The 10,502-nt window shown below is 36.6% G+C and overlaps 1 long non-coding RNA gene across 1 annotated transcript; it reads left to right on the forward strand.

The window, feature by feature from the left end:
* Positions 1-2,236: 2,236 nt before the first annotated feature.
* LOC104911797 lies at positions 2,237-7,686 on the forward strand. The gene is made up of 2 exons (XR_794172.3): positions 2,237-2,375; positions 4,029-7,686. It is a non-coding gene; the product is annotated as an uncharacterized LOC104911797 (long non-coding RNA).
* The last annotated feature ends 2,816 nt before the right edge of the window (positions 7,687-10,502 follow it).

Consider the following 10,502-nt stretch of genomic DNA (forward strand, 5'->3'; position numbering starts at 1 on the left):
TTTTTTTTCTTTTCAACTTCACTAGATCACACAATTGAAATCGTTTATTGTTAAATAGTTTTTCTTTGCTTTGTTGTTCGAGTAAAAGTGTAACTATAATGTGCTTTGCAGGTGACAGGAGAACTCAACTTTTACATTAAGCAATTTTTATCAAAATTGTGATCATTTTTAATAAGCAGAAGTTGGGGTATCAACATCCATGAATCCGTATGGAGGTCTTGTCCGTTTAATTTAAATGCTTATGCTAATAGATTATATAATAAATGCAAGGAGAATGGTGAAATACACTTAGGAAACTTTTCCTTATGATAACTACTTTGCAAAGGTCTGGAATAGCTGTACAAATAATCCGTAGCAGACAGTATGGATAGTAAATGCAATGAAACAACACTCTCAAGTCTGCAGACGTTTTAGGCTGCATGTTGTTATGATGAATACAGTAGGATAACGTTTTTTTTTTCTTGGCAATAAGTCACTTTTGTTGTGAATTAAAGTAAGTTATTCAGATTTCTATCCAAATTTAATGTTCGTGTGCTTTTCTTATGAAATAGTTTTCAAGATAATGTAAAGCAACAAAAAGCTGAAGTTTTTGTTACATTGAATTTAAATGTAACTTGAGGTTACATTTACTTCAGTGATACTCGTATGAAATCTAAGTGAATTCAGAGTAGTTAAACATTTTATAATATATGGCAGTCTGAACACAGAGCTGTTGAAAGGATACTTTAATCTTTATCCTGTTTACAAATCCATAACTTCATGCTAAATTAGTGTTTTTTCCTGCTTTATCATTGCAGGGCAGTACGAAGTTGAGTCACTTTGAAGTTAAATTAAGATTATCTATAAGCATTCATCGGTTTTATTTCTAGGGCACATTTTTCACTTGTCTTTAAAGGAAAAAGTATAGCAAAAAATATACTTAAGGAAGAAATGTTGTTGTTCAAATAAGGCTGAATGTATTCTGTTCTCATAAGTGATCATAAGCAGATGCTTCAGGAAAAATAAGATCAGAACAAGGTTTTACAGTGCTTGTGCCCTCATACTTGCCCAGCTTACAAATCACTTCATGTTCAAGTCCCAGTACCTGTTATGTTTGTCTTTAACAACCCCAGTGCCTTTCTTCTACAAATGCATTCCTGTTTTTTCTTTCTGAGCTCTTGAATTCCTGTGTTCCTGTCCTTTGGCAAAAGGTTCTGCAAATCTGCATCTACACCTTCATTTTTCTTTTGATTTTATTTTAACAAGGCTCCTTACAGTTTAGCTGAATGGTTTCTAATTCTTATTCTGGAAGAAATGGTGAGCCCCCCCACCCTGTTCCTGCCATTCATGATTTTCTTACCTTCTGCTATGTCACAGTGTTCCACTTTATCAGTCAGTGGTTTCTTTTACCAAGCTAACAAGTCATAGCTTACCTGATATATATCATATGGAAACTGTATCATACTTTCCATCATTGCTGTTGCCCTTCTCTGAATCTTTTTAGGTAAAATGAATCATCAGGATTCTGACAGGTACTGCTCTTGTTTGCATTTAATGTAACATTCTACATATAAATTTCATGTGTGTAAATTCTAGAGATGTAAAATGCCACTGAATTTTGTGTAACTGGTACCTTTATATCTTGTCATGTTCATGACATCACTGACACACACAGTAGCTTTGATGCCACCTTCTGGACAAAGATTAAAGTACTAATTTGCCCAGATTTAATTTGAGGTTATGCTTCAAAATCAGAGCAGTTAAGCTTTAAACAGAAAGTTTATGTGAAGTAAGTTATTTAAAAGCATGAAACGATAGCTGTACAATCTGAGTTAATGGTGATGTTTGAAAATATGGATTTGGTCTTGTACTCAAATATGAGAGAACATTGCCTTTCTACTTAAAAACTGCAGCACAAATTTCTTGGATATGAAAAACTTGACTTTGAAACAAACCATTGATGTTCACAGTTAAATATTCAGTTTTTAAGGATTTTCGACTCAGTTGTAAATATGGACCTGAATAAATATGTTTGTTGAAGTTCCTCTTCAGAATACTGACAGTTCCACACTAATTTTTGCTCTTCTCAAGCAGGATGGAAGCTTCCAGTGACAGGTGGCTCGTCTAACCTTTGTCCTCATAGTATGGGATCATAGAGATCAGTCATGAGAATCCTTAAGGAGGAAGGACGATACAGCCCTTAAATGTGAGCTACACTACAGACACTTTTGTTTATTAGGGTTTTTTCTTGTTTTGACAGTGCTGGGATTGGACGGACAGGAGTTCTCATCACTATGGAGACAGCAATGTGTCTCATTGAGTGCAATCAGCCTGTTTATCCATTAGACATTGTACGAACCATGAGAGATCAAAGAGCCATGATGATCCAAACACCTGTGAGTACCATACTTGCAATTCTCTGTTGAGGAAGAGTCTTCATGCATTTGAAAATGCTAGTATTTCCCCTGGATCGATTATGTTTGTTTGTTTTTGAGATAACTGCTCTGCTTCCTTAATATATTCTATTTCTGAATTCTAACAGGTTTAGAATGCAGTTAGAACAGAGATTTTATTTTAACATGTATCAGTCAGACGATGCTTATTTCTAAAAGCTGTTTGCTTTACATTTTTAAAAAGTGCATTAAAAGTCAAAATACTCAGCTGTGCTCTCTTTCGTAGAAAGTCTTAGAGTTCTAGCTATTCCATTTTTTTTGACCAATTAGTTTTTTTTTTTAATTCAACCATTGGTTGTACAGTTTTACTCAATGTATTTACTATTTAAAGGGAAAATATTCTGAAGGAAAAAAAGGCACTGAGTTCAGTGTCAAATCTCTTCCACAGTTACCCGAAGCTAGTTAGTCATTGCAGTAATTTCAACATGCCTGTTGCTGTTCCTCTAACTAAATTTGAAGACACCTTCAGTGTTCCTCAGAGGGAAAAAATATTTAAGCCTTCACTTCTCAGTCATCTGGAGTATGGCACTGTCCTAGTATTCATATTCCACTAAAAAAAAAAAAAATATTATTCAGGAAGATGAGGAAACATGAGAAACAATAGAAGATGGCCTTTGCTTTTTGTGATGGCTATATAATGAATTTGTACATCTCTACGGCATATTTTGAGAGGAAGAGACCTTTGTTAGTAAAGAAGGGGAGGTGCAGGGGTAAGAGTTATCTATGACAACTTCTTTTGCTGCCTTTTCCTGATTTTTGCATTTTCTGAAATATCCCCTCAGTGCCCACAAGATGGCTCTATGCGTGGTTCTCTATGCTCTATGAAGAGAGTTCAGAAAGGTTCATTTAGTGAGCACTGGAGGCAAAATGTGTATTCTACATGAATATGTCTACCTTTAAGTATTTTAATTTAGATGCAACAATACAGCACATAATGATTGCATTGTTAGATCTATTGCTGTGTCCATTTAAGATCTGAAACCAACAATTACTGCATTGAAAATGAAAAGGCAGGATGGTTTTTTGCTGTATTTAATGACTGGGGTTGTTTTGTTTATTTGTTTTTTGGAACTACTATTTGTTTAAAACAAGGTGTCTTCTATGCATGCCAGTGCTAGATTTGAATATATTGCAGTTAGATGTTATATAATGTTAAGAAATTGGGTATGGGCCTTCTAAAACATGAAAGTGTTTTTCCTCATTCTGAGAGAGAGGTGCCAGTAACACGCCAAAAGTAGTGCAAGCATGAAGAAGTGCTTTGCTATAGTTTCTAAATTCAAGTATATGGAAACTTTTTGTCAGTGAAACTGCAACAGTGAAATGAAGGGTAGAAAATAACTAAATAGGAGAATGTTGTAAGAACAGGATAGGTGAGTATGTATTTCTAAGTGCTGTTCATTCTACTGTTCTGCTGAGAAACAAGATATTCTAATACACAGTTTTCACTGTTCCATGTTTCCTAAGCTAAGTTTGAAGCACAGTTCTTGGCCTGCTAAGAAAATAGGATAGGAGATACTGGAAGCTTTTCCTGCTTTCGAATGACCTATGGTACAAATTTGTTTCTTTTCAATTAATTGAATCTACTTTCCTTTTCAGAGTCAATACAGATTTGTATGTGAAGCTATTCTGAAGGTGTATGAAGAAGGATTTATTAAACCTTTACAAGCATCACCACATAAATAAAGAGCAAAAAACCTAGGATACAAATTGAGGAACCCTGTTCTCTAAATAATGAACTGGCAGCATTCTTTGTGCCATAATACTGCTTGCAGGAAATGATAGTGAAGTACAGCAAAGAATTGACAAAGGACTTTGAAAACTTCAGCACTGTTGCACTTTACATTGAAACAAAATCAGTCTCTGAAACTCTTCTAATCTTCATCTGTTTGAAGACTTTATTTTCGTGCTTTGCTCCGAACAAACCATAAACTGAAAGAACTAATTGTGTTCAGGGTAATCTACGAGATTTCATTGTAGTGCCATATACTGCGCTTCTGGTTGAATTGCTACAAACAAGGCTTGGAATTATTTCACTCTGTTTTACACCCATGTCTCTTAAAAATGAAAAAAAACAAACGAAAAAATACACTAAGCCATGGTCTTTCTCCAGTGCTAGGTTTATTTACTATGTACAGACTCTCACTGTTTTGTTTTTTACAACATTAGCAATATTGCCGATACTAGATAGATACACACTGCCTACTGATGCAGCACACTTTGTCCTACACCCTTCTTAGAGACCAGCTGGTTGTTAGAGGAGAGCTGGCGTCCGTGTTAACCCAGCAGTAGCTGCATAATGCCCACTTACCAGCATCTTGTTTTAAAAAAAAAAAAAAAAAGAAAAGAAGAAAAAAAAAGGAAAAAGGAAAAAAGAAAAGAAAAAAGAAAACAATAATAATAAAAACTTTTAAAAAAAAATAAATAAACAGCATTTCTTTGACACAGCTTGTGTGTCATACACTGGTGTATTCTGATTCATGTGACTTAAGATTACGTGATGGGAGCTAGTGCATGCATTGTCTTAACCCCTTAAGTGCCTTGAGACTTACAGCGTACATCCAGTGAAAGGCACTCATGATTCTGTGGGGGTGGTCTTGTCCTGTTGTGTTTATCTTAATGGGTTCAGATTTTAAAAAACGGCCCTTGGTGCTTGGAGTATGTTACTGCAAGGGGTCATGGAAATACCATTCCCTCTTTCCTTATACAATTACCTGCGTGCTACGCTCAGTAGCAAAAGCACCTCTGCCAACTTAATGAATGAGCATTGTTTGCTGCTGTGTTGTAATTACGTGAAAAATCTGACACATTCCTTTATTCCTTACAACTAGTAACTTACTAGCAGCCTGCTATGAAATGCTAGTAGGTCATTAGAAGCTGACACTTTGTTTTATCCTTTTATTGAGAATAGCTGTCTTACTCAATTAGAACATAACTCTTTAATAGCACTGATAATTAAGTTGAACTTACAATCAGATGTGATTTAATTCCATTATTTGCTAACCAAGTATTTTTTTTAAATCCTCATAGTTGATTTCAAGCCATTTTCGTATAGGTCTGCCTTTTATTTTTCTAATTGTTAGGGGAGGGTGGGAAGGGAGGCAAGCACTATGATGCTGTCCCACAACTCCTTTAATTCCGTGATGGTCCCAGTCACCCTCTGTCATGCTTGTGCAAAGTTATTCCAGTTGGTATGGGTTGCCTCTTATTTAAGTAGGTATGAGATTTGTAACAAATGTCTGATACAGTATCTGAGCTCACTCTAAAGACACAGATAGGTCCCAGTTTTTAATGTTTTTCCAGTGTAGGAGAAACCCAAGTCAGAAGCAAAGTGTCCGGTGTAATATACTGTAAGAAAACAAAATCAGTCACTTCTTTGACTGCCCTGCAACAACATAACTCTGTGTCCTCTATTTAAAAACCTTAATTTATTGGTTTCCTGAAAATGTCTATCCAGTAATTTTTGTTATAAGCTATATAAAGCATAGAGCTGGAATGGAAATTTCTACACTAAAGTTTTTAACTATTGAATAATTATATAATATACGGTGTTCTGTGGACATCTGAAAGAGATCAGCTATGAAATATTAAGTAAAAAGGGATTCAGGCAAAGTGAAATCCTGGCTTACGACTTAGTAATACACATGAACCACAATGCCAAATGGAAAATATAGTTTTAATTATTTTTAGAATACAAAATAATACTAGATGGCCTGTGGCCCTGTTACTTATATTTCTAGATTTGATGCCTAAATCAGTGTTTTTCCTGAAAAATGAATCTTACAAGTATCTCTGGATCTGATAAATGGAAAAAGAGTGATAAAGTAGCTTTAATCTCAGTTTCATTTTAAGCCGCTTGCAACAACAACAACAAAATCTTCTGTATTAAATTTAAAGCTTTAACTTTCATATGATGAGATTATTAGCTGAGATGCCAGGTAACTGGAAGCTTAAAGTCAGCACTTAATATCTAAAATGTAAAATAATTCATCCATTATATCAAGTACACTTTTTTCACAGCCAGATTGTAAAGAAAAATATCATTTACCCCATTTTTTCCTGAGGGGAATGAGAAACTAAGTTTATAGCAACGTGAATAGTGTTGGTATGTCACATATTTAACTATTGCTATGTGAAGCTGCCAAAGCAGTTTGAGTTCAAAATACCCATTTATACCACAATTAAATGTGGGATATTTACTGCTCATCTGTTGTTACTGTTCTGATTACAAATACAGGCGAGAATACAAACTTAGAATCTTCCTCTGCATTGACTTAAGCTGATCTGCTGTTGTGTATTAACTAGCTGCACTGGGGAAAAAAAATTAAAAAAAAAAAGAAAGAAGCAAACTCAGCTAATTGATCATCAGTTAAACAATGGCTTTTTGGCTTCTGGAAAGCCAGCAGAATGGGAACCAAAAGCTGCTTGGGAAAGAGAAGGCTGAAGCCTTCCTGCACCATAAATCATTCACTCAGATGTTTGTACTTGTGGTATAAATGGCCTTCACGATATTTTTATACGGCCTAAATGAATAAATAAATAAAATCAAAATGCTAAATATTTAACTTTGGGTTATGAAGATCTGTATCATCGTTCAGACTTTCTGAAGAAGTTTTTGTATGTTTCATGCTGTACAAAACATGAATGTATCTTTCAGACGAAATGAACTGGATGTGATTGGTGTTACGACTGTTGGACTTGACGAACAATTATTTTCATACCAATTGAATAGGAAAAATACTGGGTGGGTGGAGAAAGAGTATGTTTGTAACTCTTCCATGATATACAGATCCAGCTTAAAAAAAAAAAAAGAAATAATGAAGTTTCCGTTGTAAATAAGAGCAATATTATGAGAGTTTTTGCCAATGTATAACATCGAGATTTTTTCCTTTTCAGTTCAAATTCAAAACTACCACAACCATCTCTTGTTTAAAGTGGATGTGAAGGTTTTTCTGTTAGCAGAAAAATTTGAGGTTCTTGAGAAGGCTTTGCGTGTTTTGGGGGGCATTTTTAACTTTTGCTAAATATGAAATAAGATGCAGGTAAATCACCGACAGATTGTCAGCCAATTCCTTCTTAGAAATGCTGCTTTAGATATACCAGAGAGCTGAAAACTTAATTTATCCTGAATTTGAAAGCATTTGGTGGTTTAAACAGTGTGCATGTCTGAAGCAGTAAGCCACTGCTTTTGTAAGTTCTTTTTTAGCTCCTACTTCTGAATAACAGTTTGGTTTTATTACACCACATCTAATGCTAACTGAAGGTTCTTCTGTGTTTCTCTGTTAAATCTTGGAAGCTTACATCTCATATAGGTAAAATATATCTAGAATAACTGATTGTGTCCTGGTGGACCACCCAAGGGAGAAGGGGTGAGAAAGCAGTAGGGAGATGAAGGTATGTGAGGAGTTTGTTGTGGAACCTGGCAGCTTTCCTTGGAGAGCTTCTGAAAAGCTCTGTGGTACCCACGGAGGCCAAGACCCAGCAGTACTGCCCAGGGAGATGGGAAGTAGAGAAGGTCCTGCAATAGCGATGCCAGATCTCCAGGCGTGCTGTGGAGCTAAACTATGTGATATTTTTATGTTTGTGTAGGTGTGTGGGCAATGGTTGGTGGCTCAGGGAATTAGTATGAGCGTGAAAAATACTCTACAGATGCACCATCCACAAATCTCCACGCAAAAGCGGGTTGTCCCATGCTTACGGTGTAGTTGTAACTGTAGAGCTGTTACTGCAGGCCATCTGAAGGACTCTCAGTCCTGAGGATAAAGGGAGGAATTGGAATATTGTCCAAATTTAAGATCTGTTTATTAGGATTTTCACACAGGACAGGAATGGTCCCTTCTTATGGCATTTGCAGTCTTTTTGTACTGTGCAAGTCCCCAGCAGCTAGATGTGTTTGCTAATTTTAGAATCCACCTTTTACCTTGAGTCTGGAAAAGCAGTTTTCCATTGTTACCTTCAGTGCTGGGGTCAAATATCAAAATCTGATAAAAAGATGTTCATTGATTAAATGTATATCTTGCATGAAATTGCACAGACTGTAATTAGTGGTGACTGGGGAAGCTGTTAAAGGAAAAAAGAGAAAAGAGTCTGTTTTAATGCAATGTTTTGTCCAATCTCATTTATCTCTATTACTGCCACACTTCAGCTCTGTGCTAACTGCTACCACAAGTGTGCATCTTCAGTAGCTTCTCCAGCTACAAACTGCAGCAGTGCATAACCTGCAAGCTCCAGCTGCTCACTGAAGCATCACTTGCTCATTTAGAGCTCAGTTGGTAAGAGTTTCAGGAGAAAAAAACGCACCTTTTTCAATAAAAAGTACGTCCTCTTTGTTTTCTCCAAGCCACGTAGCCTAATAAATGTACTAAAATATCCATCATTCCTGTATTCTGTAAGATGAAGTTTGGTTTCATGGGCTGGCTGACAGTTTGCTGGTGGTGCTATTTCATATTTAGCAAGATCACGTGTTTTAAAGGATGATTTTTCTCAAAGTGTTTTGATGTTTGAATAGTAGCACTTTATCTCATGCTTACTACTGACTGAACTATCAGAGAAAAATAAATTGGGTTTGGAGAGAGATGCGCAATGGGTTTCTGTGCGGAGATGATTTGGGTTACACCGCGGTACGAATGCTTTCAGCTGCTCCCAACCATGTCTGCGTTATTGTTCATGTCATTGAGGGCTTTTCAGAAAACAGATTATTAACAACTAATGGTTTCGATTTTCCTGTCGTAAGAACATAAAAGCTTGCATTTTCAAAAAGTGCAAATAGAAATACAGGGTACTGGTACACTGATCTGTGATCTCTCAGCTGCAGATTAGCTACGTTTACTGTAGATGTTTCTGCTAAGCCACCTTTTTAACATTAGATCAATTGCCTGGAAATCTGTTTGTTTGTTTTACTTTGGATTTTGATAACCAAAAGTAATGCACAACAAAGTTTAAAGATGATGTCACCCTCTTCTGCCTGGGCCGGGGGGCTGAGACAAAAGCAAAAGGCTTTTAACTGTTTACATTAAGCTGTTTTCTCTAAGGAGAGCGTATCCACAAAGAGTAGACTATGAACTGTCTAGTGCAGTGATCACAGTATGTTGGGGCACCATAGTAACAACCCATCACAGGAAAAGTAAGGTAAGAAAACAAAGTTCTTTCTTGCATCCGGTGTATTCAGAAGTTGGTCTGTTTGGTTTGGTTCGTCTGCCAGTGATCCCATTTTCACCAGTCAGTTTGGCAGAGCTCTTTCTGTAAGGTTTGGGCTTTTTTTGTTTGGTTGGTTGGTTGGTTTTTTGTTTCATTCTGTTTCTGTAACAGGTGCTATATACTCTGTGTAAATCCAAAGGGAAGAATATTACCTAGATCACTATTAACAATCAGATAGTGGCAATATCTTTTGCTAGTTCCTTCTGCTAATTAGCTTCCACTTCAGCTGTGGCTCTCAGCATCTCCGTGTCATCATCCCAAGGAGGGATGGCTGTGAATAGGACACCTCGGAGCTGGACAGCTTCAGCTGTAAGGCTGCCTGCTGCCCCATTAGCACGGCAGAAGGGTCCGTTCCCCTGAGCAGATTTCTGCCTATAGACATGAAGGCCCGCGGTGGGCTGGGGGACACTACAGCGCCCACTCATTGGCTTCGACAGATTGGAAACGATGGAAACTTGAAATGGGTCAACACTGGACGAAGTGAAAAGGATTCAGCTTTTGTCACTGCAGCTGCTGTATGCGTTTAAGGGCCTTAGGCGTTTGTCCTCAGTTTGATAAAATGAAATTCCTTGCCATTAAGTGACACAGTGACGTCCTACAGAAAAACCAGCAGTTCCCAGCATCGATATGCGAGTTAATATTAACAGGTCTTGTTTCAGTCTTAAGTAAAATCTCATTTTATTATGTGAAGAAAAATAAAAAAAAGCTGTTATGCATATTTTGTGGATATATTTAATTTCAGTTGACAAATAGTTGTCTGGGTACAGACTTGAAAATATATATATAGTTTACTTGTGGATCTTAATTGTTTAATTGCAAAATAAAGATGTGCTTTAGTAATTTAACTGTTCGGCCCTTTTCTCGCCGTCCCCGTTC

Source organism: Meleagris gallopavo, chromosome 7, assembly GCF_000146605.3.
Source record: "Meleagris gallopavo isolate NT-WF06-2002-E0010 breed Aviagen turkey brand Nicholas breeding stock chromosome 7, Turkey_5.1, whole genome shotgun sequence".
NCBI lineage: Eukaryota > Metazoa > Chordata > Aves > Galliformes > Phasianidae > Meleagris > Meleagris gallopavo.